The sequence below is a fragment of the Narcine bancroftii genome, chromosome 4 (genome assembly GCF_036971445.1).
Source record: "Narcine bancroftii isolate sNarBan1 chromosome 4, sNarBan1.hap1, whole genome shotgun sequence".
NCBI classification, from domain to species: domain Eukaryota; kingdom Metazoa; phylum Chordata; class Chondrichthyes; order Torpediniformes; family Narcinidae; genus Narcine; species Narcine bancroftii.
The window spans coordinates 18,257,506-18,281,851 of NC_091472.1; the positions used below are offsets into that span (position 1 = coordinate 18,257,506).

Here is a 24,346-nt window from a genome sequence, read left to right on the forward strand (position 1 = left end):
AAAATGTACTTTGAAATAAATACGGAATCAATGAAAGATAAATTTATACTATGGGATGCAATGCAAGCGTTCATCAGAGGGTAGATAATAAGTTATATAACTAAGATGAAGAAGGACTACTATCGGGAAATAGAACAGCTGGAAAGGGAAATAGCAAGTACAGAAAAAGAACTAGCAACAAGGGAAGATACAACAAAAAGAGAATTGGTGGACAAAAAAATAAAATACGAAACACTACAAACATACAAGGTGGAGAAGAACATAATGAAGACAAAGCAGAAGTACTATGAGCTAGGAGAAAAAATGCACAAAATACTAGCTTGGCAGTTTAAAACAGAACAAGCTAAAAGAACGGTATTGGCATCAAGGAAAAAAGACAAAAAAAATTACATATAACACAACAGAGATCAATACAAACCATATAACCACTTACAGCACAGAACAGGCCAGTTCGGCCCTACTAGTCCATGTCATAACAAATCCCCACCCTCCTAGTCCCACTGACCAGCACCCGGTCCATACCCCTCCAGTCCTCTCCAATCCATGTAACTATCCAGTCTTTCCTTAAATGTAACCAACGATCCCGCCTCGACCACGTCTGTCGGAAGCTCATTCCACATCCCTACCACCCTTTGCGTAAAGAAATTTCCCCTCATGTTCCCCTTATAATTTTCCCCCTTCAGTCTTAAACCATGCCCTCTAGTTTGAATCTCCCCCACTCTTAATTGAAAAAGCCTATCTACGTTTACTCTGTCTATCCCTTTTAAAATCTTAAACACCTCTATAAAGTCCCCTCTCAATCTTCTACGCTCCAGAGAAAAAAGCCCCAGTCTGCACTACCTTTCCCTGTAACTCAAACCTTGAAATCCTGTCAACATTCTCGTGAACCTTCTCTGCACTCTCTCTATTTTGTTTATATCTTTCTTATAATTTGGTGATCAAAACTCTACACAGTACTCCAAATTTGGCCTCACCAATGCCTTGTACAATTTCATCATAACCTCCCTACTCTTGAATTCAATACTCCGATTTATGAAGGCCAACATTCCAAATGCCTTCTTCACCACACCATCTACCTGAGTATCAGCCTTGAGGGTACTATTTACCACAACTCCTAAATTCCCTTCAAGGAATTCTACAAGCAACTATATTGAACTGAGAACGAAGGGAAAGAAGACAAAATAGATGAGTTTTTAGCTAAAATTGAACTATCGAAATTTCAAGGAGGAGCAAAACAAATTGATAAAACCATTTGAAATAGAGGAAATACAGTATATATTAAAAAAGCTACCGAACAATAACACGCCTGGAGAGGAAAGACTCCAAATAGAATTCTATAAAACATTTAAAGACTTATTAATTCCTCGTCTCCTGGAAGAAATGAACCAGATTGAAGAAACACAAAACTTGCCAGATTCATGTAAAACAGCAATAATTACAGTAGTACCAAAGACAGGGAAAGATCCACTAACACCAGCATCGTATAGACCAATATCTCTACTTAACACAGATTATAAGATAATAGCTAAACTATTAGCAAACAGATTGGCCAACTGTGTACCAAAAATAGTAAAACTAGAATTAGGGACAGTTTAAAGCTCTAGGAAGGGTAAAGATAGGTGTATATCACATCGGGCTCCCCCATGCAAGGAGTAAAAGTTGGCATTTGGAATTAATAGTCGAGCAGAAAGGTGACTTTAAAAATAAAGCCCACTGAAATCTGCCCCCATGCCTTGTTCAATTTGCCCGGGGTGCGGGTGGGGGGGGGGGAACACGTGCTCGTCAAACAAAGGCTCAATGTGGAACCTGATCACCAAGGCCCAGCGCTCCCCTCAAAGCAATTGATCGTCTGCTCCCTGCCACAGTGGGCCCTGCCCATTACCCTGGTGACAGGCTTCTCTCCCTCCTGCCCTCACATGCCCGTGGGTCCCAACTCACCTGTTAATCAGTTGGCGTTTGCATGGTTGGGGGGGGGAGCAGCCCGAGCTTCGGTGTGCGGCAGCCAGGAGGACATGTTGCGAGGAGGCTTCGGTGTCTCGGCCATGCAAGGCTGGAGGGATTCCATCGAGGTGAGTGAAGTCACACCCACATGCATTGTCTACAGGGGGCCTTGCAGGAGGAACCCATTTGCTAACTTACCTGCAAATGCACCAAAACAAATTTTTCATAAAATCTCCTGCTGAAACGGGGGGGGTCTTGTATGCTGTAAAATACGGTAATAATTCTTTTTTCAACTTATGAGGTTATTTTTAAGTACAGCCACTGTTGCATGAAGTAAGGTGACTAATCCCAGGCATCAGTAGCAATGTTAAAACGACTAGATGATCTGCTTACGCAACACTGGCCAAGGAATAAATACTGACAAAAATGGGCAGGCGTATTTCATTGTTCTTACTCAACAGTAGAGGTATTCACTTCAGCTCCCACGTCTCCGATGAAATGTACCCAATAAAGTTAAGGTACCTCAAGCAAGACAATTGCCAGTAACTTGGCAAATCACAAAGTTAAATATTTCCAGCTAATTTATTTTCGAGCACCAAGGAAACAGGTGGCAGGTAGCAGATCCACTGAATGTCAAGAGTCAACTCCAACTTTTCCGAGAAGGCTCAGAGAACTGGATGGGTAATTTCTGCCTCTAAGTTCTTTTATTCCTAAAATGGTAAAGGCAGCCATAAATAATTTGTGAATGAAAAATATAAATGAACAATATAAATCACTCCACATAAATTTCCAAATGAAAATAAGTAACTGTGTTTAAAAAGTTGAAAATAAATGTTTTTTCCTCTTCCTGTTTAATCAACTGGAAGTAAATCAAGATTACAGTCATCTGATTTCACAAGTACAACCTGACGAAACAGTCCTCGGTGCAAAACACAAAGACACAACCAGATGTAACACACATACAGACAAACAATACATATGCAGGGTAAGTATTCATATATACATATAAATATTGTTTCATGAATAGGAGAGTCTCGGGTGGTTAGTGTTTTGCAGTCTCACTGCTCATGGGAAGGAGCTGTTTCTCAGCCTGGTGGTGCCGGCTCTGATACTCCTGTACCTGTTTTCCGACAGGACCAGCTGAAAGATGCTATGCGTGGGGTGGAAGGAGCCCTCTTCAGACAAATGACGATTCCAGTATATCATGTTGATGGGTGGTGGGGGGGGGGGGATTGGGGAGGGGGAGGTGGGGGGGAAGAGAGAGATGCATGCATCGATGTAAATGATCTCTATTAATTAGACTGCATTATAGCAGAAACCTCTGCAACCAGAAGCATGCAGAGAGAGCATTGGTAGGTTTTAATTATGCAGCCTAAATATGGCAAAAGGGGCAAGAATTTTTAGCCTCAGAAGCAGAACTCTTCACATCTCCACGTTGGGAATTGGGACTGAAGAAAGGGCAAGATCATGGGCAGTTTCTGAATTTCCAGTGGTAAACTTGTTCACTGAGAATGACTGACATTCTCTTACAAATGAGAAGCCTCTCATTAAATTCATATTTACCTTTCCATGAGCATGCATTAATAAAAATATTTTTTAAATTAGGATATTATATTCCAGTGAATAAAACATGTCAAATGGAATCTCAGAACAACAAGCTTATGAATTATTCATGAGCAGATCACACTACACAGCTCTTTATTAAAAGCTTGTACTATTAAAAGAGAGAGGGAATTGGAGCTGTCTTGCTTGGGTACATTAATCACTTTCTACGCATTAGCAGAGTTGCAAATGAAAGACAATTATCCCATCAGGTCAATGGCTCACAATCGCGGGCATGCTTCAAGGCACGGATTGTGTCAACAATGTCATTTTTTCTTCCCTCAGAGTTTTGTTATTGTTAATTTATTAAAGGTACATTTTGTTTTTACATTCAAGACCAGCTTTTTTTTTAAATAGATCAACTAGTTAAAGAGGGCCAAAACGGGAGAGCAGGAAATTGCTACACCACAGGGTCTACTGTCCGGTACTAATGACAACAGCTCTGCACAGAATTTTAATGGCCTATTAAAGGGGATAATGATGTTTTTCTTTAAAATCCTGCAAATGCAGAGGTCTGTGGCCAAAATGGCGGTGTCTGTGCTGAATCGTGAACCACGAGGAGTTGCAGATTCCGCGGGAGCAGCCGACTAGCGCAGGGCACCGGGAACAGAGTACACCCCCGCCCCTCCCCGTCTGGAGGAGAAGTATGGGAGAAGGCCCTAGAGGGAAGGTGACCATAGCAGCAGACTAGTGAGAGTCCCAGCAGCTGCGGGTGGTTGGCGACTTGCGGTCAAAGGACCCGCACAGGCTGCAGGCTGCTGGAGACTGGCTCACGTGAACCAGGTATCGGAACTGGGATTCAAAAGGCTGCCAAGAGCAACAAGAGTCTTCGATGGGCCTTGGGCACTGAAGACTTCCTGATTGTATTGGAGGTTTGGATCTTGAGTTCCCAATGGTTAGCAAAGGAGTCTATTTGGCTGTGGGAGCACTGGAGGCGAATTCGCAGCAACTCAATCTCTGAAGGGACTCTCTATTGCTTCTCTTTCTCTTATTGTTTGGGGTGCCAGGCAATGCTCATGGCGACTCTTTGTTTGCCTTACGGCAGACAAACCCTAATCTAAATGTACTATCTATGATTTACTTCAACTTTTGTCTGCCATGGTTATAAGGCAAACAAAAGTTGTATAATTATGTATAAAGGAACCTTTAAACCTTGGAATGAAGCCACTTGCTGCATGTGGTGAGACACCATTAGCCTTCTGCAGGGGGTGACCTGTGTACCTGCAGGAAGAGCACTGGAGGACAAGACAACACATGGGCGGCTGTCAATCAGCCAACCTGAATGGACCAAGCCCCACCCAGTTCGCTGCCAACTATCTGGCCTCTCAAGATCAATCACTTGGAGCTACAGCTAACTGCAGCAAGGACTTTAAGTGGAATAAAGCCTGTTGATCAGTCTTTAAGTTTTATATCCGCTTTTCTGTAGGACAGCACACCACACTGCATATTCAAAACAGAGCTGGAAATTCTCAGCAGGTGTGGTAGCTTCGGGGTCAGAAGCACGTATTAGGTGTGAATCTCGGACTGCAGTGCAAACGATATCTCCAGAAATCTGGAGAGCTAGAACATACCTCCAATCCCAGGCAGATCCAAATCGTGAAGGGTACAACTTTGATTGGCACCTACTTGTAATGAGTCAGAACGTGCTGCAAAAGCAAGCGTTGGCTCAACGCCTTATGAATGGCCAGCTTTCCGGGAAGTGAAGTGGTAGTGAATTCACCAAGAAGGGAAAATCCAAAAAAAAATGAAGATGCTGTCTCACCTGCTGACTAACTTCTGCATTTTAAATATTTTCTATTGAGACCTACCCCAATTAACCTGCAACCCCCGCATGTTTTTGAAGGTTGGGAGGAAACTGGAGTTCCCAGAGAAAACTCATGCAAACATTTCTTACAAATTGCACTGTAACAGCGCTGTGCTGTCTGTTACGCTAACCATCCCATTTTCTTCATTGGACTTGGGCACAACAATCCACGAGCGGTACTGGTCAGACCTATGTCTGGACAGCATGACAGCAGGTAATAATGTTAGGTACAGGTTGGTGCAATACTATTTCCTGCATCAACTGTATCTCACACCACAAAAATTATATAAACCTAAAGCATAAATCTCAGAAATGTGCTTTATGTGTGGTGTGGAGATTGGAACCTTTGTGCATTCAGCCTAGCTGTGTACAAAGGATCCTTCTGGGAGAACCTGGGGGACATTCTGAAAAAAATTATAAAGGCGCATTTTCCACAGGTTCCAGAATTGTAGCTTCCAGGGAACATTATGACGTGTGTTTCAAACTGTCCAGATACCAAATTCAGTTTGTGAAGGTCACCTTGTCAGTAGCCAGGAAGTATATAGCGGTCGGTCACATGGAAGTCTAACTCCCAACTAAATAATGCACGACGGAATACGGAAATGCAGAGTTGTATTTTCCTGGAGAAAATCACGTACGACTTAAGGAAGAAATATGACACATTCGTTAGAGTGTGGCATCCTGATTTTAAACTCATGGGTATACAGAATAAAGGAAATGAAGTAACCCGCCCCAGCAGAGAAACGATTGGGATCAAAGAAGTGGAACATGGTGCAGATAGAGTGCTCTTGTTTTTTTTTGTCCCTTATCCCCTGCCCTTTTTTTTATTCAAGTAACCTGGGGGGTTTTTTTCAGTTTTTCCCAAGAGTCATATTTGTGCTTTTTGTACTTGTAGGGTTTATATAACTTTATTTTTTATTGGGGCATGGGGGACGGGGGGGGAGGGGAGGTGAAAAACAGACTCAGTACGCTATATGTGTTGAAAGTGTATTGTTGTCTGAATTTTTATGAGTCTTTTTGAAAATTAAAAATATTCCAAAACAAAACTTCCATTTTCTTTTTATTTATTTCACATTTATAGTTTTTTTTTATTTTCAAGATTGCCACAGTACTTTGAGATAGCTATCTAATTATTCCCATAACAGAAAATGCAGTGGGGTGAGACCAATAAGGGAGCTCTTTGAGAGAGCCTGCACACACTTGGCCATCTGATCTTATTCCATGATTCTCCTTTGCAAAAACCCACTTCTCAACAGACAAGAGTGGAGTTTGGGTTCACAAGAGGGAATGAAACCAGGCTGAGGTTCTCTCGAAAAACGGATATTGATCTGGTGAAAGCGTAGAGTTGTCGACACTGAAGCGACATGATGTGACCTGGGGAGATCACAAAGAGGCAAAAGTGATGACAGCTCTTTTGATGGGCGACCTCACATTGCAATGAAGCGAGATGTGATAGGAGACTCGAGGAAAGCGAAAAATAAAACATCAATACCTGCTGACTTATTCTCATCTGTAAATTCTATTTAATTTTTGAAATAAATTCCAAGCTGTGTGGAGAACTGTGGCATAAATGATACTGAGAAGACCTGTAATGAAAAATCAACAGCCCGAGGACACATCATGATGTCAAGAATTTGTTGCCACAATGACTGACCGTGCCAAGTGATGACTGCTCTTCTTTTAACCTTTTCAAATCTTCCCGGTGAGGAAGAGGTTTTATCATGAGGTGATGGTGTGCAGGCTTGTGCAAAGCACTTCAAATGATCTAGAATGTGGACTCCCATGTACTCATTGGGATAAATGATTTCAGGATGCAGAGGGTTAAAGAGAAAGCCTACTATTGATTTAACATCACAGTCCTCTTGCAATCCCTACCTCACATTCTTTAAAGATTCAGCACTGCTGGTATGCAGCGCATTGGCATCCTGCAGTGTGATGTGATTATCTTTTCTCATGGTTTAAATCATTTTATAAATGAAAGGAAGAATCTTGCTTCTGAAGTCTAGATCATTGGTATCTAGTAGTCTGATAAATTTGTTTCCCCAAAAGCACATTCACACGATGCAAATTGAACACTTCCAGAAATAAATTGCTGGAATAATATCAATAATATGAAGCAAAGTGTTGCATCCGCAACAAATAAGATGTGCAACTTTAATTTAAAATTAGATGCATTGATCTTTTCCAGGCAAAGTGTTTAATTTACAAAATGTTCCACACATTTCCCTCCTCGCTACTTCCGCATGACTCCAGCGAACTGGGTAGATCCTGGCGACTGGTGCTGTCTATGTAGTTTGCCAACTTGTCTCGATATACCATGAAAGATTAATAAAGCAATGGTGAAACAAAATTATCCCCAGGTTCATTGCCAGCAAACTGATCAAGTGAAGCTGAGAAATTATTCAAGACAATCGGGGAACTGCAAACAGAGAAATCAAAAGATTAGAAAAGGGAAAAGGAGGCGTCAGGCCACACCTAACAAATATATTGTGGAAAGGCCCAATTAACTGAGGGCATAAATGGACACATTTTACTTCATATATTTTACTACAGCGCATAAAGATGCATTCAGGAAAATCTGGAATCTGTATGAAACCATTCCAACAAATGGTGGTTGGAGTGAGGGTGGGTTCAGAATGGGGTCAGGGATGCATTTCTGGGCTTCTTTGTCAGAAATGTAAAGATAGAACAAAGAAGAGCACAGCACAGTTTGAACCCCTTAGCCCACAATATTCTGTCAACCTAAATAAACCAAATTCACCATCACTCTAACCCATCCCAACCTCAGTCCGTTATCCTCTATTTTTCTTATATCCACATGCCCATCTAAGAGTCTTATTAGATGGCTCTATTCCACTGCTATCCTTGGCAATGTATTCCAGGCAGTCACCCTACACTCTGTACAAAAAAAATGTACCTCTGTCGTCTCCCTTAAACTTTCCTCCACTCACCTTAAACAGATGACCTTTGGTACTGGACATTGCCATCGTGAGAAAAACGTCCACCGTATCTATGCTCCTCATAGTCTTATCTGCCTCCATTAAATTGCTTCTCATCCCCCTTGGAGGATAAGCCTCTGAGAGAATAGGTAAAACGATAAAAAGAAAGCATGTCAGGCAAGTTTTTAAAATAGGATTCTGGAAGAGCATGGAAAGTGTAAGTGAAATTAAAAGGGAATTTACAAAAGCAGACAACTAATAATAACAAGAAACTTCATAGGTGTTTCAGAAGTGTTTGAGATGAGAATAAGCAAGACCAAGAAAAGGTCATCTCTGTGCAGAAGTGGAAGACATACTTACAATTTATAATGAATATTTGCGGCTGTCTTCAGAACAGAAGGGGTAGCTGTCAAGGTTGTCATGAAAGCTAACGGATGCGAAATGGTGGACAAGAAAATCTTTGTCAAAGAATAAGGAGTTTATCCTCTTTGAAAATGGATAAACAATCCAGCTCAGACAGTATACAGCAGAGGCTACGAGGAAACAAGGCAGGAAATTGCAAAGATTCTGACCACAACTTTTCTAATCTCTAGCTAAGGGACCAATGCCAGAACATTAGAAGACTGTTAACATTGTACAGTTGTTCAAAGGGGGGGAAGGAATAATCCAAGTAATTGCAAGCCATTCAGTTTAACTTCAGTGGTGGGAAAACCATTGGAATCCATTCTAATGGACAGTACCGACATTCTTCTAGAAACACACAGTCAGCAGGGATTTGTTCAGTGAAGGTTATGTCTGATCTTTGTAACGTGAAGTGTTACCGAGAACAGTGCTTTGAGGTAAATCAATGCAAAATTTTAGTCATGATTTTGCTAAGGATTATGACAAGGTTGCACATGGCAGGTCCATTGAAACAGGAAAACGTGATGGGAACATAGAAGGCTGAGAGGGGATTTGATAGAGGTGTTTAAGATAATGAGAGGGATAGATAGAGTTGATGTGGAAAGGCTTTTTCCATTGAGAGTAGGAGAAATGGATACAAGAGGTCATGGGTTGAGAGTTGATGGGCAAAGGTTTAGGAGTAACATGAGGGGAAACTTCTCTACTCAGAGAGTGGTTACTGTGTGGAATGGGATTCCGGGAAAGGTGGTGGAGACAGGGTCAATTTTGTCATTTAAGAAAGAGATGGGAGGGGGATGGAGGAATATGGGCAGAGTGCTGGTAAGTGGGATTAGAGGAGGGTACTTGGATCAGTGCGGACTAGAAGGGCCAAATTGGCCTGTTTCCGTGCTGTTATAAAATGCTAAATTATATGGTTATAAAATGCTAAATTGTCTCAGTGGGAAGAAGCAAGGATTAATGGTTGCCGGGTGGGGTTTTTTGGGATTAGAATGACATGATCAGTGGGGTTCAACATGGCTCAGACCCTTAACTTTTGCAAAATGCATTAATTATTTGGACCTAAATGTAGGGAGCATGAACATTTTTGGAGATGGAACAAACATTGACAGGGAGGAGGTACATTTTTGACTGAAAAAAGACAGAAATGATCTGGTCAGCTGGGCATAAAAACATGACCATTAGAATTTAATGTAGAGAAAAATGAAGTAATAAATTTGGAGAGGTGCCACAAGGAAAAGGAACATATAATAACTGGGAGGATATTGAATGGTGTGGAAATATAGAGGGATCTTGGAATATGTGTCCACGGTCCCTTAAAGATGGTGGAGAAGATCAATGTGGTTAAAATTACAAATGGGGCACTTTCCCTTATTAGACATTGAAGAGAATACAATTCCTCCACTGCTGGATCCCACTGCCTCATCCACCCCTCGCCCTTCTCTATCCCCTCACACCTTTCCTTACCCAACCCCCATCAACTTCTTTAAGACCCCCTTTCCCTCCATTCCACCAGCCCTCAAACCCTCTCATCTTCTCCTCCTCCTCTCTGAGCTCCCCCTTTCTTCCCACCCCCTAGCCCTCAGACCCTCTCATCTCCCCCATATCCCCTGCACCATCCACCTCCTTCCTGACTTCCCCTACCTGCCAGCTCCACCCTCTGACCTCCCCAGCCCTCCATCTTCCCCTCTGGCTTCCCCAACCCTTTCCTTCCCATCATCCTGATCACTCCCCCACCCTCTCCATTCAAGGAGCTATCCCCTCCCTCGTCACCTCAGATTTTTCCTCTTGTACCCTCCATCCCGATGCCCCACTTGCCTGTGACCCTGTGCTCCTCACCCAACCACTGTATTCAGGCACCTACCTCCTTTTAGTTCTTACCTTGATGAAGCCCGAAACGTTGGTTACAGATTTTTATCTCGGCCACATAAAGAACACTGCATGGCATGCTGAGTTTCTCCCACTACAATCACAGCGTCTGCAGATTTTCTAGTTTAACTTCACTCACTGTGCAGCTTATTGAATTCTACAACTTGATTTCAGTCTCTGTCAGTTGTCCATCTGTGATATTGACTTAGTCTGTCTATTGGGAGAAACAACACTTCAATTTGCATCTGGGCACTCTCCAAACTGATGGCATAGCATCAACTTCTCCGACTTCTGCTAACCTCATCTCCATTCTCCCTCCCTTCCCTTTCCCCTCGTCTTCTTTCCCTTAACTCTCGACTCCCTTCCCTCTGTATTCACAGAGCCATCCCTCCTCCCCCTGCTTACTGCTGGGTCCTCCCTTCCTTATCCACCTATTACCTCCTGCCTTTAGGGCTGTGCTCCCCCCCTCACCCATCCCCACACCTATCATTTTGTACGGACGCCTAATGACATTTTTCCATATCTTGATGAAGGCCTCGGCCCGCAAACATTGGTTCTGTATCTTTATTATATAAAGTACACTGTTTGACCTGCTGAGTTTCTCCAGCATTGTGTTTTTAATGTTTATTCTTTTTCTCCTCATCTCCAGGGGTGGACCTGCTCAGCATGTTTTCCTGCTCTAAATTTCACAAATCCGACATACTTTTATTTACTTCCCACTCTCAAACGGCTCCATTTCACTCATTGGCCAAAAACAGTTTGGGCTGATCACCATGGTTACCTCTGTTTTATCCCTCCACCCTCCCTGAGGGGTTCCTTTATCTGAGGATTCTGAGGATATGGAATGCTCGAGGAAGTGGTAAAAGTGGGTAAAATTACAATCTTTAAAAAGCAGTTGGACAGGTACATGAATATGAAAGGTTTAGAGCAGTGGTTCTCAACCGTTTTCTTTCCACTCACATCTTTCTTTGGCTTGGCTTCGCAGACGAAGATTAATGGAGGGGTATGTCCACGTCAGCTGCAGGCTGGTTTGTGGCTGACAAGTCCGATGCGGGACAGGCAGACACAGTTGCAGCGGTTGCAAGGGAAAATTGGTTGGTTGGGGTTGGGTGTTGGGTTTTTCCTCCTTTGTCTTTTGACAGTGAGGTGGGTGGGCTCTGCGGTCTTCTTCAAAGGAGGTTGCTGCCCGTCGAACTGTGAGGCACCAAGATGCATGGTTTGAGGCGATATCAGCCCACTGGCGGTGGTCAATGTGGCAGGCACCAAGAGATTTCTTTAGGCAGTCCTTGTATCTCTTCTTAGGTGCACCTCTGTCTCGGTGGCCAGTGGAGAGCTTGCCATATAACACAATCTTGGGAAGGCGATGGTCCTCCATTCTGGAGACGTGACCTACCCAGCGCAGTTGGATCTTCAGCAGCGTGGATTCGATGCTGTCGGTCTCTGCCATCTCGAGTACTTCGATGTTAGGGATGAAGTCGCTCCAATGAATGTTGAGGATGGAGCGGAGACAACGCTGGTGGAAGTGTTTTAGGAGCCATAGGTGATGCCGGCAGAGGACCCATGATTCGGAGCCAAACAGGAGTGTGGGTATGACAACGGCTCTGTATACGCTAATCTTTGTGAGGTTTTTCAGTTGGTTGTTTTTCCAGACTCTTTTGTGTAGTCTTCCAAAGGCGCTATTTGCCTTGGCGAGTCTGTTGTCTATCTCGTTGTCGATCCTTGCATCCGATGAAATGGTGCAGCCAAGATAGGTAAACTGGTTGACCGTTTTGAGTTTTGTGTGCCCGATGGAGATGTGGGGGGGGCTGGTAGTCATGGTGGGAAGCTGGCTGATGGAGGACCTCAGTTTTCTTCAGGCTGACTTCCAGGCCAAACATTTTGGCTGTTTCCGCAAAACAGGACGTCAAGCGCTGAAGAGCTGGCTCTGAATGGGCAAATAAAGCGGCATCTTCTGCAAAGAGTAGTTCACGGGCAAGTTGCTCTTGTGTCTTAGTGTGAGCTTGTAGGCGCCTCAGATTGAAGAGACTGCCATCCGTGCGGTACCGGATGTAAACAGCGTCTTCATTGTTGAGGTCTTTCATGGCTTGTTTCAGCATCATGCTGAAGATCATGGCTGATCTTAAAGTTCAGTACCCCGTCCCCGCCTTCTCTCCGTTACCTTTAATACCCTTATACTGAAGAAATAGATCTAATTCCCTCTTAAATATGTTTAATGAACCTGCCTCTTCTGCCCTCTGTGGCAATGAATTCCACAGATTCACCACCCTCTGGGTCAAGAAATGTAGTGAGGATGGAGGGTGGGAGATGAAATTTCCTCAGCATTCACTTTGACGGTGCTAGGCTTTCTTGACTATGGAGCTGGTTTTAAGGGACCAGGTTAGATTCTCCGCCAAGTGCACATCAAGGCACTTGATACTCTTGACAACCTAAACAGTCTAGCCATCAGTGGTCAGCAGAGAGTGATTCCCCCCTCCCCCACCCCCCCTGAAGTCGAGAACCATCTCTTTTATTAATGTTCAGATACAGGTTTCTGGCTCTGCACCAGTCCATTAGAGACTGCACCTCATCTTTGTACACTGACTCATCACGTAGGAATTCATTTTTATTGAATTCAGCACATTTAATCACATAATGATATTGGCACGTTACGTTAGTTTAACGGACCTAAAAATGTTTTGCTGCTAATTTTAATTTGTACTCAGCATCTGATGTCTCTCGTGTCAGTGTCCAACAATGGTTGGCCAGCATTGATGAATTCCAATTGCCCTGATACTGCTTTTTCATGGTTGCAATGTGCTGGTGAAACCTTTCACCATGTTTGTCACTGACCTCACCGAGATCAGCAGGGAAGACGTCCAAGTGCGAATGCAGAAAATGAACTTTCAACAAAATGTTGAATTTCATGATTTTGTATGCTTGAAATAGACTTAAAATCTGACAGGAAATCAAAAAAATAAGTTACATTTTAAAGAGGGTATGTGATAGGAAAGATTTTAAGGTGATTTTCATAAATCCATAAAATACACCCAAAGGTTATGGAAGCAAAATCTCTGATGTCCAGTGTAATTAGTTATGAAAATACCAAATTTGGAGGTTGGAAACACGCTTGATGAGCAACAAAGAATGGACTCCTTTTTCCAAGTATTTGGTGTGCATTTCCCTCTGTTCCCTTCAGATTCTTGCTCCCCCCACCACCTTCATCTCCTCAGTGCTGCTCTCCCCCTCTGCTTTCTCAGGGTGCTGGGCTGCATAATTTACATGTCTGAAGCTAATTATGTCGACATTTCACAAGAAAATTGATTTTAAATCTCATTTTGTCAGAACTTATTCAAGACTTAAATTAGAATTTCACAGAAATATTAATTCATCTATAATATTTTCCTCAAAGTATTCATCTTCAGGGCAGTATTTCCATTTGTTAAATAAATAAAGCTATAGATAATCCAAAGCTTTTCATCCCTAAACCGAAAGGTAGATGTGTCCCGTCCACTTCAAGTCAATTGTTATCATTTTGGGTTCCCAGGAATTTGATCTATTCCCAGAACATCAATGAATTATGGCACATGGGCAGTGAAGACTGACTCATTCTGCCCCTTCCAAAATTAACGATTGGCTTTCAGCCTTTCGCTCACCCTTTTGTTTTTAAGCTCTCCGCCTTTTAACTATCATTTTTATGTCAGCAAATTCTTCTGCTGCTGGACAACAATGTTATAAAGTACCTTCTAAGATTACATTGATAATTGAGGTCATGACTGTTGAAAAATGAAAACAAATTGAAATGAGATTACAATAAATCTCTCTGTGGAGATTTCCGACCAAACATAGCTCATAACTTTCCCTAAAACAACTGCCCTAAATTTGGAATGGTGATAATTTGGCTATCCTTACTGTCACCATGAAACTGACTGCAACATCTGGAATAAGTCCACCCTTGAACAATAAAAAGCTGAAATCTCGAGGTTGCTGTCAACATTTCCACACATTTGCAACCCTCTCCAAGTGAATCTCCAGCAACCAGGTTTTAATGAACCATGAGCAGTGCAAAGTGCCTTAAAAATGTTTCACCCAAAGGGTGCAAATTTTGAACAGAGCCATAATTAACACATTTCTGTCCTTGGGAGCTGCATTACTTCAAAATATTTATCTGTAAGAATTACAATCAACAATCTGTAGCGGCAGCTACACTGCTAATTGAAGGATCACACAACCAGACAAGTTGAGTTCAGTGAGCAAAACCTGATTTATTGCAGGCTGCCTGTCTGGTCTTATACTCCCAGCCTGGACCTGGCAGAGAACCGCGCTGGGGGGCTCCAACATCACCAGGGCGTCACGTGGGTCCCCAAGCGCGGGCTTCTGAGCCCAGTGCCGAGGTTGGGAGGAAACCCCCGAAGGCGCCATTTTGGCCAGCTGCCTTGCCGCGTGCGTGATAAGCGGGGCCAGTTCGCTTGCCTAATGGTGTACCACCACACAGCACCCACCCCTCCCCCCCAGAACCAGCAGCAATGTCCTTTTTTGCTGTGCGGCCTCGCTTCTTGGGTTGGGCCACAACTATTGGTTCAGTGGGGTCAAGGTGGGCTGGCTTTAACCTGTCCACCATAAACAGTTCCCTCTTACCACCGATGCCCAGTGTGAAAGTGGATCCTGAATGCTGGATGACTTTGTACGGCCCTTCGTATGGTCTTTGTAGAGGTGCTATGGATGGGCCCCACCTGATAAAAACGCACTGATAAAAACCAGCTCGGCTGATGACACCTGTAGGTCTTCTTTGGGTGTCGAGCGAATGCCCAGGAGCACCCAAGGCAGCTCGACCACCCAGTTTGGGCCAGTGAGGTGGGCCATGAGTGCTGTCTTAAGGTGGCAGTGCAATCGCTCGACTAGCCCATTGGCCTGTGGGTGATAGGCCGTGGTGTGATGTAGCTCGATCGCCAGCCTGTTGGCGAGGTGTGCCCAGAGTGCAGAGGTGAACTGGGCACCCTGATCACTGGTGAGGTGGTTCAGGACGCTGAATCGGGCAACCCAACCATTCAAAAGCGCTCGGGAGCAGGAGTCCGTGGAGGCATCTGGATCGCCTCGGGCCAACAAGCAATGCGATCTACCACTGTGAAAAGGTAACGGTTTCTTCGGGAAATGGGTAAGGGTCCGATGATGTCCACATGTATGTGGCTGAAACGTTCCCGGATGTGTTTGAAAACTTGTTCAAGCGCTCTGGTGTGCCTATGTACCTTGGAAAGCTGGCAATGGGTGCAGGTTCTGGCCCAGTCTGCAATCTGCTTCCGAAGCCCGTGCCAGACGAAACGTTTTGCCACCATACGGACCATGGACCTGATGAAAGGGTGGGAAAGATCATGGATATGGTGGAAGACTTGCCTGCGCCACTGCTGGGGAACCACTGGTTGCGGGGTGCCCATGGAGACATCGCACAGGACGGTGCCCTCATTGTGAGAAGTCGGGAGGTCCTGGAACAGCAGGCCCGTGATGGCAGTTCTGAAGGCCGCGTCTCCTCGTCAGGACTTCTGGTCATGGGTGAGCTGGTCGAAGTCGAGGCCGGGTGTCTGCGCGCAAATGGTCAGTTGTGAGAGTACGTCAGCGAGCACACAGACTTTCCCCGTCTTGTGCCGAATGTCAGTGGTGAACTCCGACACGAAGGAGAGGTGATGCTGTTGGCGGACTAACCAGGGATCTCTTGCCATAGCGAGCGCCTGAGTGAGGGGTTTGTGGTCGGTAAAAATGGTGAAAGGCCTTCCCTCCAAGAAATAGCGGAAATGTTGCACCGCCAGGTATATGCCCAGTACTCACAATCGAAAGCACTATACTTACGCTCTGGTGGGCGAAGAAGTCAGCTAAAGAATGCCAGTGGTTTACACTGTCCATTCACCTGCTGCTCCAGGATGGCACCGACATCTGTGGCAGAGGCATCGGTGGAGAGCGCCATATGTAGGTCGGTGCGTGGGTGGACAAGCAGGGTAGCCTTCATGAGGGCATCTTTCATAGCTTTGAATGCTCTGCTGGCTTCTGGAGTCCAGGCAAGTGTATTGTCTTTGGCCGCGATGAAGGCGAAGAGCGGCTGCGTGATGCATGCAGCACCAGGAATGAAGCGGTTATAGAAATTAACTATACCCGCAAACACCTGTAACCCCTTGAGGTTGTCCGGGCATGGGAACTCCCTGATTGCAGTGACCTACTTAGTGGCAGATGTGGCTCCTTCGGCCATGATGGTATGTCCCAGGAACTGCAAGGACTCTTTCCCGAACTGGCACTTGGCCAATTTGATCGTTAGGCCGAAGTCGGCCAGTTGGGAGAAGAGTGTGCGCAGGTGAGACTTGTGTTGTGCCCAGTCTCTGCTGGCGATAAGGATGTCGCCCAGGTAAATGAATACAAAATTCAAATCCCTGCCCACTGTATCCATGAGGCATTGGAAGGTTTGGGCAGCATTCTTGAGCCCAAACGGCGTCAGAACTTGAACATGATGGCCGTTTTGGGTACGCCCTCAGGCGACTGGGATTTGGTGATACCCGTGCACAAGGTTGACCTTGGAGAATAACCTCACGCCATGCAGGTTGGCCGTAAAGTCCTGGATGTGAGGGATCAGGTAACGGTCAGCTACTGTTGTATCGTTAAGCTGTCGATAATCTCCTCAGGGGCGCCAGCCGCCGGAGGCTTTCAGGACCAGGTGGAGTGGTGAGGCCAAGGACTGTCGGAGTGTCGAATGATCCCCAGCTCCTGCAAATGCAAGAACTCTTCCTTCGCTAGCCGGCGTGCCTTGGTGTGGACCGGTGGGCCTTGGGTAGGGATGTAATTAAACACTCCGTGGCGTGGTGAGGCGGTGGAGAACTGCAGCTTGAGGAGGGACGGGAACTCATCCAGGATACGCTGAAACTCGTCCTTGGGCGTGCTGACCGTGGCCATCTGTGGCTGCCCTGTGCGGGAGCCGTTGAGGCAAATGGATTGGAAGATAACGGCATCTACCAGGCACCTACCTTGAATGTCAACCAGGAGTCCGTGGGCAAGGAGGAAGTTGACACCCAGGATGGCGGTTTGAAGGGACAAAACGGTGAACCTCCACGAGAACTTCCGCTGGCCGATCTGGAAGTGGACGGTCTTGTCTCCATACGTTCAGATCTCCGTCGAATTGGTTGCATGGAGGGGAGGTCCTCGAGGTCGGTTCCGGGACCCGATAGCTGTGGAAGGGATGACGCTGATCTGGGCCCCAGTGTCGACGAGGAAGTGTTGGCCGCTGACTGAATCCTGTAGGTAGAGAAGGCTGTGTTCTTGGCCAGCCGTCACAGCCATTAACAGTTGCCGGCCTGCTCGTTTCCCCAGAACGAGCAGGGCTGACGACACTATCGAGCCTTGGCTCCCCAGCACTGGTGGAAGAAGCAGAGTCCTGAAGTGGATGAGTTGCTTCTGGCTATGCTCTTTGAGGCCGGGTGTTCCATCGCAGCACTAGAGGAAGGCTTGGCGTGGTCATGCCCGTGACTCGTAACCTGCTGGACTGCTGAGCCCTCCGAGAATCGTTCGAGCCATAGCTCCTGAGCCTTTTGAGTGACTTTCCTAGGGACGGCGAAGCTCTCCTGGGACAGTAACGGCTGGATGTCTTCAGGCAGATGGTCGAGGAAGATGCACTCGAAGAGTGGGAAGTTAGTGTGATCACCCATGAGCGCGAGCTTCTCGTCCATCAACTCGATTGGAGTTCTGTCCCCCAAGGCGTTGAGGCGCAGCATCCGAGCGGCACGGTGGTGCCTAGAGAGGCCAAGGGAGCCGGTGAGCACCCGCTTGATGGTCCCGTACTTATCTTCCGCGGATGGGTGCTGCACTCGTTTGGCAGTGGCCTGGTCCAGGGCGGCAACCACATGGTAAAATTTGGTCGAATCCGATGAAATCTGGCAGAGGTGAAACTGAACCTCTGTATGGCTGAACCAGGTCTCCGGCTCCTGAACCCAGAAGTCAGGAGGCTTGATGGCTATAGCATTGATCGAAGGGTCGTTCATGCTGGGTTCAAAGACTTTTGAACCTGTCGGGGTCACCAATTGTAGCGGTGGCTACGCTGCTAACTGAAAGATCGCACAACCAGACAGGTTGAGTTCAGTGAGCAAAAAGTGATTCATTGCAGGCTGCCTGGCTGGTCTTGTACTCCTGGCTGAGAACTGCGATGGGGGGCCCTGACGTCACCGGGGCATCACATGGGTCCCCAAGCGCGGGCTTCTGAGCCCAGTGCCGAATTTGGGAGGAAACCCCCTGACGGCGCCATTTTGACCGGCTGCCCCACCGCGTGTGTGACAAGTGGGGCTGGTTCGCCTGCCTAATGGCATACTGCCACAAATCATTAAATACTTTATAAATATTATAAAGCGTCTTATCCTCACTTAATATCTCTGCAGTTCAATTTTCTTTATATGGTAAATTCTACAGTGTTTTATGGTAGGAGCCAATAGAAACTCAATGGGAGTCGCACATGAAGGGAGCTTGTGTAAGGGACCTTGTGACTGGTGGTTTGTTCCAACTGGAACTTCTGAAAATTGGAGCAGGCAACGAGATGCTGGAGAAACTCAGGAGGCTCCTTGAGCATCGCATTCTTTGCTCCTATTCTATTTTGTGTTTCTCTTAAAAACTGAACTCCGGATTAACCTCTCCTTTCCTTGTTAGCATCGTATTTTGTTCGCAAAGGGAAGCTTCAACCAAGCGCCAAATGTTGAAAGAACAATATGTTCTTCAGAACTAAATTTGTGATGCAGAACAGGCTAATTAACGAGCTAATATCTGAAGGAGTCTGATCCACACAATTTTCACATCAAAGAGGGATTTACCACGAATGTCTATCTTTGAACTGTTTTTCAGAGAGACACAATTTCAACCAGTGAATAAATATGCATTCATAAAGAGCCTTTATAAAACCTCGGGACATTCCAAAGTTGTTCAAGGCCAATAAAGTATTTCTAGAAGTGCAGCCACTGATGTAATTTATCAGCTGAATTGAGAAAACTGATTCAACCCCTCAAAGCCAACATCAGCCACACACCCCACCTCCAATTAAAACTCAATCCAATCTTTGCACCTCAGTGAAGGATGTATCATCTTAAGTTTGGGTCTCCAGGTAGCTTCAATGTTAGTTTAATGATGTTAGTTACTTTGGAAATAAACTAAAATGGTTCTGCTATTTTAAGAACTGGAGGCTGATGACAGGATATTTTGTTCATTAAAAGTCACCCTTTTACTATCTCTGGGAGTAACATTGAAAAAATGTAATATTCTTGAGGCTTTATCAAGTTCCCTCCCTTTCCAAGCCATCCTCTCTTTTAAATTCTCAAACTGATACTTCTATCACTTTTCCAATCAGTTCTGCATCCTCTTCCCTTCACTGCTCCTCTCTCACCCTCCTTGTTTCCTTTACTCATCATCTCTCCTCTCTTCTTCTCTCACCCTGCTTGCCTTCACTATTTCTTTCTCCTGCACCATCTTGCCTTTTCGTTTGCAACTCCTTCAACCCCTTCTCACCCTCAACGCTGCCTTGAAGTATTCAGATGGTTTGTCTGATACACAGTAGAACCATAGAACCAAAGAACATTACAGCACAGAAATTTTCCTCTTCGTCCCTTCTAGTCTGTGTCTAGTCCCACTGACCTGTATGCAGTCCATCGCCCATCATGCCCCTCCCATCCATGTACCTGTCCAAAGTCTTCTTAAATGTTAAAATTAAGCCCATATTCACCACTTCAGCTGGCAGCTCATTCCATACACCCACCCCTCTCTGAAGTTCCCCCTAAACTTTTCCCCTTTCACTCTTAACCCATGTCCTCTGGTTCGTATCTCACCTACCCTCAATGGAAAAAGCATACTTGCATTTACCCTCTATACCTCTCATAATGTTAAACACCTCTATCAAATCTCTCCTCATCTACTCTTCAGGGAATAAAAACCTAACCTGTAACTGAGTTCCTGAGCTCCTGATAACATCCAAGTAAATCTTCTCTGCACTCTTTCAATCTTAGTGACATCTTTCCTGTCGTTAGGTGATCAAAACAGCACACAATACTCCAAATTTGTCCTCACCAATGTCTTATACAACTTTACAATAACATCCCCACTCCAATACTCAATAGTTTGATTTATGAAGGCCAATATGACTGTAAAAGGCAAAGGCTCATTCCTCACCTGTGGTTTGGCCCTGGCCTTGACGGTGTCCCGGGATCCGTGGCCTATTCCCGTGGCCACGCAAGCATGGATGGCTGGGCCCAGGTGGCGCCATTCTCAGCAGGGGCTGGTGCGTCCGCCAGTACGCAAGTGCTATGGACTGGGTTGACGCATGAATGCTTGGCTCAGGCCTGGCACCAAGTGTTTGGAGCCAGGGCCAGCATGTTTTGCAATGAGCATGCGGGGGGGTTTGCGCATGTTGAAAAGTAGGTTCGTTAGTTCACGTCGTTAGTTTGGAGATCTGAGTAGGGTGAATTAGGCGTTGATAATTTCAGTCGACAATTACACAGAATGTTACACGGGCGCTATACAATCGTAAGAATGTTAAATATTACATGTTATGATTAATTGGTATTTTGCTAGAACATTATCTTCTTCTACAGTAGTCTTTGCTATTGATATTGAACGTTACTACAGACGTTGGCCTTTTGTGCTTGTTAATAAAGACTGTTTGATAAAATTCATTTGGGCTTCATTACCGATTAAGTGTGTCGCAGACAAACGCCTCACTTAGCCGCCAAGAGACTATTTTATTGATCGAAATCACTACAATGGCAAAAATTCTCTTTACAACCCTATCTATCTGTGACACCGCTTTCAGGGAATTATGTATCTGTATTCCCAGATCCCTCTGTTCTACTGCATTCCTCAGAGCCTAACCATTTACCATGCATGTCCTTTCTTGGTTTGTCCTTTCAAAATGCGACACCTCACGAGATATGTAGGAAGTTCCTCCAACAGGTACGATAGGGTTGTGGTCTACCAGAAAGGTTCTGCAACAGTCACCTGGAGACAAGAGTTTGATTAGGGCAGCAGCGGACCCCAAATATTGAAGGGAATAATTTTTTAAAACTCTGATCTCATAAAAGCTAATTGTGAAACCATTGATTATTTATTTTAAAAGCTCATCTGATTCACTGATATCCTTCCAGGGAGAAAATCTGTCACCTTTATTTGGTCTGGCTTTTTGCAACTCGTGACTCACCAACGTAGTCGATGCTTCTACTGAATTCACATTTAAAGGCAATTAGGATAGAAATATGCAGATATTAGGAGCAGGAATAGACCATATGGCCCTTTGAGCCTGCTCTATCATCTCAGAAGATCGTAGCTGCTCTGATTGTAACAGACGGACACTAAATGCCAACACTATCACCAACATCCACGTCCCCTGTAGAATAAATGCTAAAGAAGTTGCCCCTTCTGTTCCCTCAGCACTGACTCAATCCATCTCCCTGGCAGATATTTGAAAAATGAACCTGACTAATTGCAATCGGACCACCAAGATGAGCTGCAGACAACAAATCTGTGTCATGATTAATATCCCCGTTGAAAAAAAATCACCCTAGGACCTTTCCTCTTCTCGTTCATCTGCTGTGCTTCTGTTATCTTTAGATCTGACCATTCTGTGAAAATTCTGGTTGCCATCTCTTGGCCATAAAACTGAGACCATCCAAAGCACAACTGCACGTGGCCTAGCCTGTATCATCTAGTTTCTTAAATTTAAATTTAGACATTCAGCACAGTAAATAGGCCCTTTTGGCCCACGAGCCCGTGCTGCCCGATTACACCCAAATGTTTTGGAGGGTGGGAGGAAATCAGGGCCCCGGGGGAAAGCCCACGCAGACACAGGGAGAATGTACAAACTCCTTACCGACAGCGCGGATTCGAACCCTGGTTGCTGGCGCTATAACAGCGTGGCATTAACTACTATTCTAACCCTAACATCCCAGTCCTCCATCACCTATCTGTCATGCTGACCTCCAGTCGTTCTACAAATAAGCAATATCTCAATTTTTAAATTCTCACCCTTGTTTAAATTGACCCTTTGTCTCTCTCTTATTTTTACTTTTTCCTTCATCTTCATAACCCTCCAACAACTTCAATTTTGTCTTCTTGCTCATCGCTGCATAGGATCCCTCCATCATCGATTGCAGTGTACATGCCCCACTTGCTGCTGTTACCTCCAAACTTTTCTACTCTCTTCTTTTCCTTCAGCCCATAATGTTGGGCCGACCTATGTAAACCTACTCCACAACTATCCAAATTTTCTCCACTTAACACCTATAACCCTCCACTTCCATCTATGTGCCGATTTTAGCCTTATATATGTGCCTATTGGACCAGCCTCCACCACCGTCTATTTCACCGACATCTCCCCTGAACTTTCTTCCACTCACCTTCAACAGATGTCCACTGGTGTTTACTAGTGAAACTGACCTCTTTGGCCAAACTTTTGTCATCTGCCCGAGTACCTCAACAAATGACTCAGTATCGACGGTTTGCTTGACCATCCATCTTGAAGGGCTCTTTTAAAAGCCGTTCCGTGCAGCTCAACCACTTTGCAAGAATGAACAAAGGTGCGAGTACTTTTGGTGCAGTTTTTTTTCTGCAGGCTACTAATTAAAAAGTGGTTCATGAAGACTTCCTGACCAATAGAAGGAAGGAACTGAATCATAATTAGTTCTCTTTGAGAAGGGGAAGAAATTTGGAGGAATAAGCTGTCAAAACATACAAATTGTATCTTAATTACAACACCCGTTCAAAAGAAAGCAGATGGCAGGAAAATTAAGATTAATTGGTTCAGTTATGATGGAGTTCATCAATTCCTTCCTCTGCTCTATCAGTTTTGCCTTTAATTTAAATATTGAAGAACCAGGAATTTTGAAATAATTGGTTCATTTTACTTCAACTTTTGTCTTTGGTAATTATATTTTCCAGAGCACCATACATAGATACAATAAATACATTCTATTCTTTTTTTTTTTTTTAAATTTTTTATTTTTCACACCATAAATCACAATAGCCATGATATACACTTTTTCTTTTCCACACATTTACAGTGACTTTTTCTCCCTCCCCCCTCCCTCCTCCCAAGCCACCCCCCCCATCCCCCCCCTCTCATCCATTTTAGTTATACAATCTAGGTTGCATTAATTCAGTTAGTCAATGTTGTCATTTAGAATGTCTCAAAGCACTTTAGAAAAATAGTTAAGTACGTCTAGAGTGGTCACTCCTGCAATTGAACCCACACGGCTTCCAGTTTCAAAATGGGTTGCAACAAGGACAATAATGTTTCTTGGATGGCACCAGAGTCCTACATTATTTTCAAACAATCTCCCTTAGCCTTGGACTGAAACAATGGGATCACGACTTTGGGAAAAGATCAGTGGACAATCCTAAAAGTGATCATCTTTAAAAAATTCCTGAGATTTGCGTTTCACCACATGTCAGGGCCCATCCCTAAATCCACCCAAGAGGTGGGTGGTGAGATGCTACCTCCTCCAGTTTGTATTGCGGCAGTTGCAAGATTATGACCTGTGACGAGGAAGGCATGGAAATAAATCCAAATCAAGCTTGTTCACTTGGAAGAAAACTAGAGCTGGCACTGTTTCTGTGCACCTGCTAACTCGAGCTGATTGAGATATGGCATTGAAACACACAGACCAAATGCCTGTTCCTCTGCATCTGGTGCATCGTGTTCTGGACATCAGAGACAGTTTGAAAATCTTTCGACAGGGTGAAGCAATTTAACATCATGCTGTGTATATATGCAAAGATTATTTTCAGATTAGTGACAGGTCATCAGACTGAAAGATCTGAT

At 44.7% G+C, this 24,346-nt stretch overlaps 1 protein-coding gene and 2 long non-coding RNA genes across 4 annotated transcripts in view; 1 reads left to right on the plus strand and 2 right to left on the minus strand.

Annotated features, from left to right (window-relative positions):
* smyd3 (SET and MYND domain containing 3) overlaps positions 1–24,346 on the minus strand; it is a 949,011-nt gene that overhangs the window by 594,478 nt on the left and 330,187 nt on the right. The window lies entirely within an intron of this gene.
* On the minus strand, positions 7,335–11,301 carry LOC138760362 (uncharacterized). 2 transcript variants are annotated; one of them, XR_011355565.1, is made up of 4 exons: positions 11,258–11,301; positions 10,567–10,768; positions 8,299–8,423; positions 7,335–7,766 (listed from the first exon to the last, which is right to left on the minus strand). It is a non-coding gene; the product is annotated as an uncharacterized lncRNA (long non-coding RNA). The 2 variants fall into 2 exon arrangements; XR_011355566.1 differs by having other exon boundaries at positions 11,145–11,291.
* Positions 11,366–24,346, plus strand: part of LOC138760363 (uncharacterized) — a 34,048-nt gene continuing 21,067 nt past the window's right edge. The window contains exon 1 of the long non-coding RNA XR_011355567.1: positions 11,366–11,419. This is a non-coding gene — a long non-coding RNA (uncharacterized lncRNA). The remainder of the gene's footprint in view (positions 11,420–24,346) is intronic.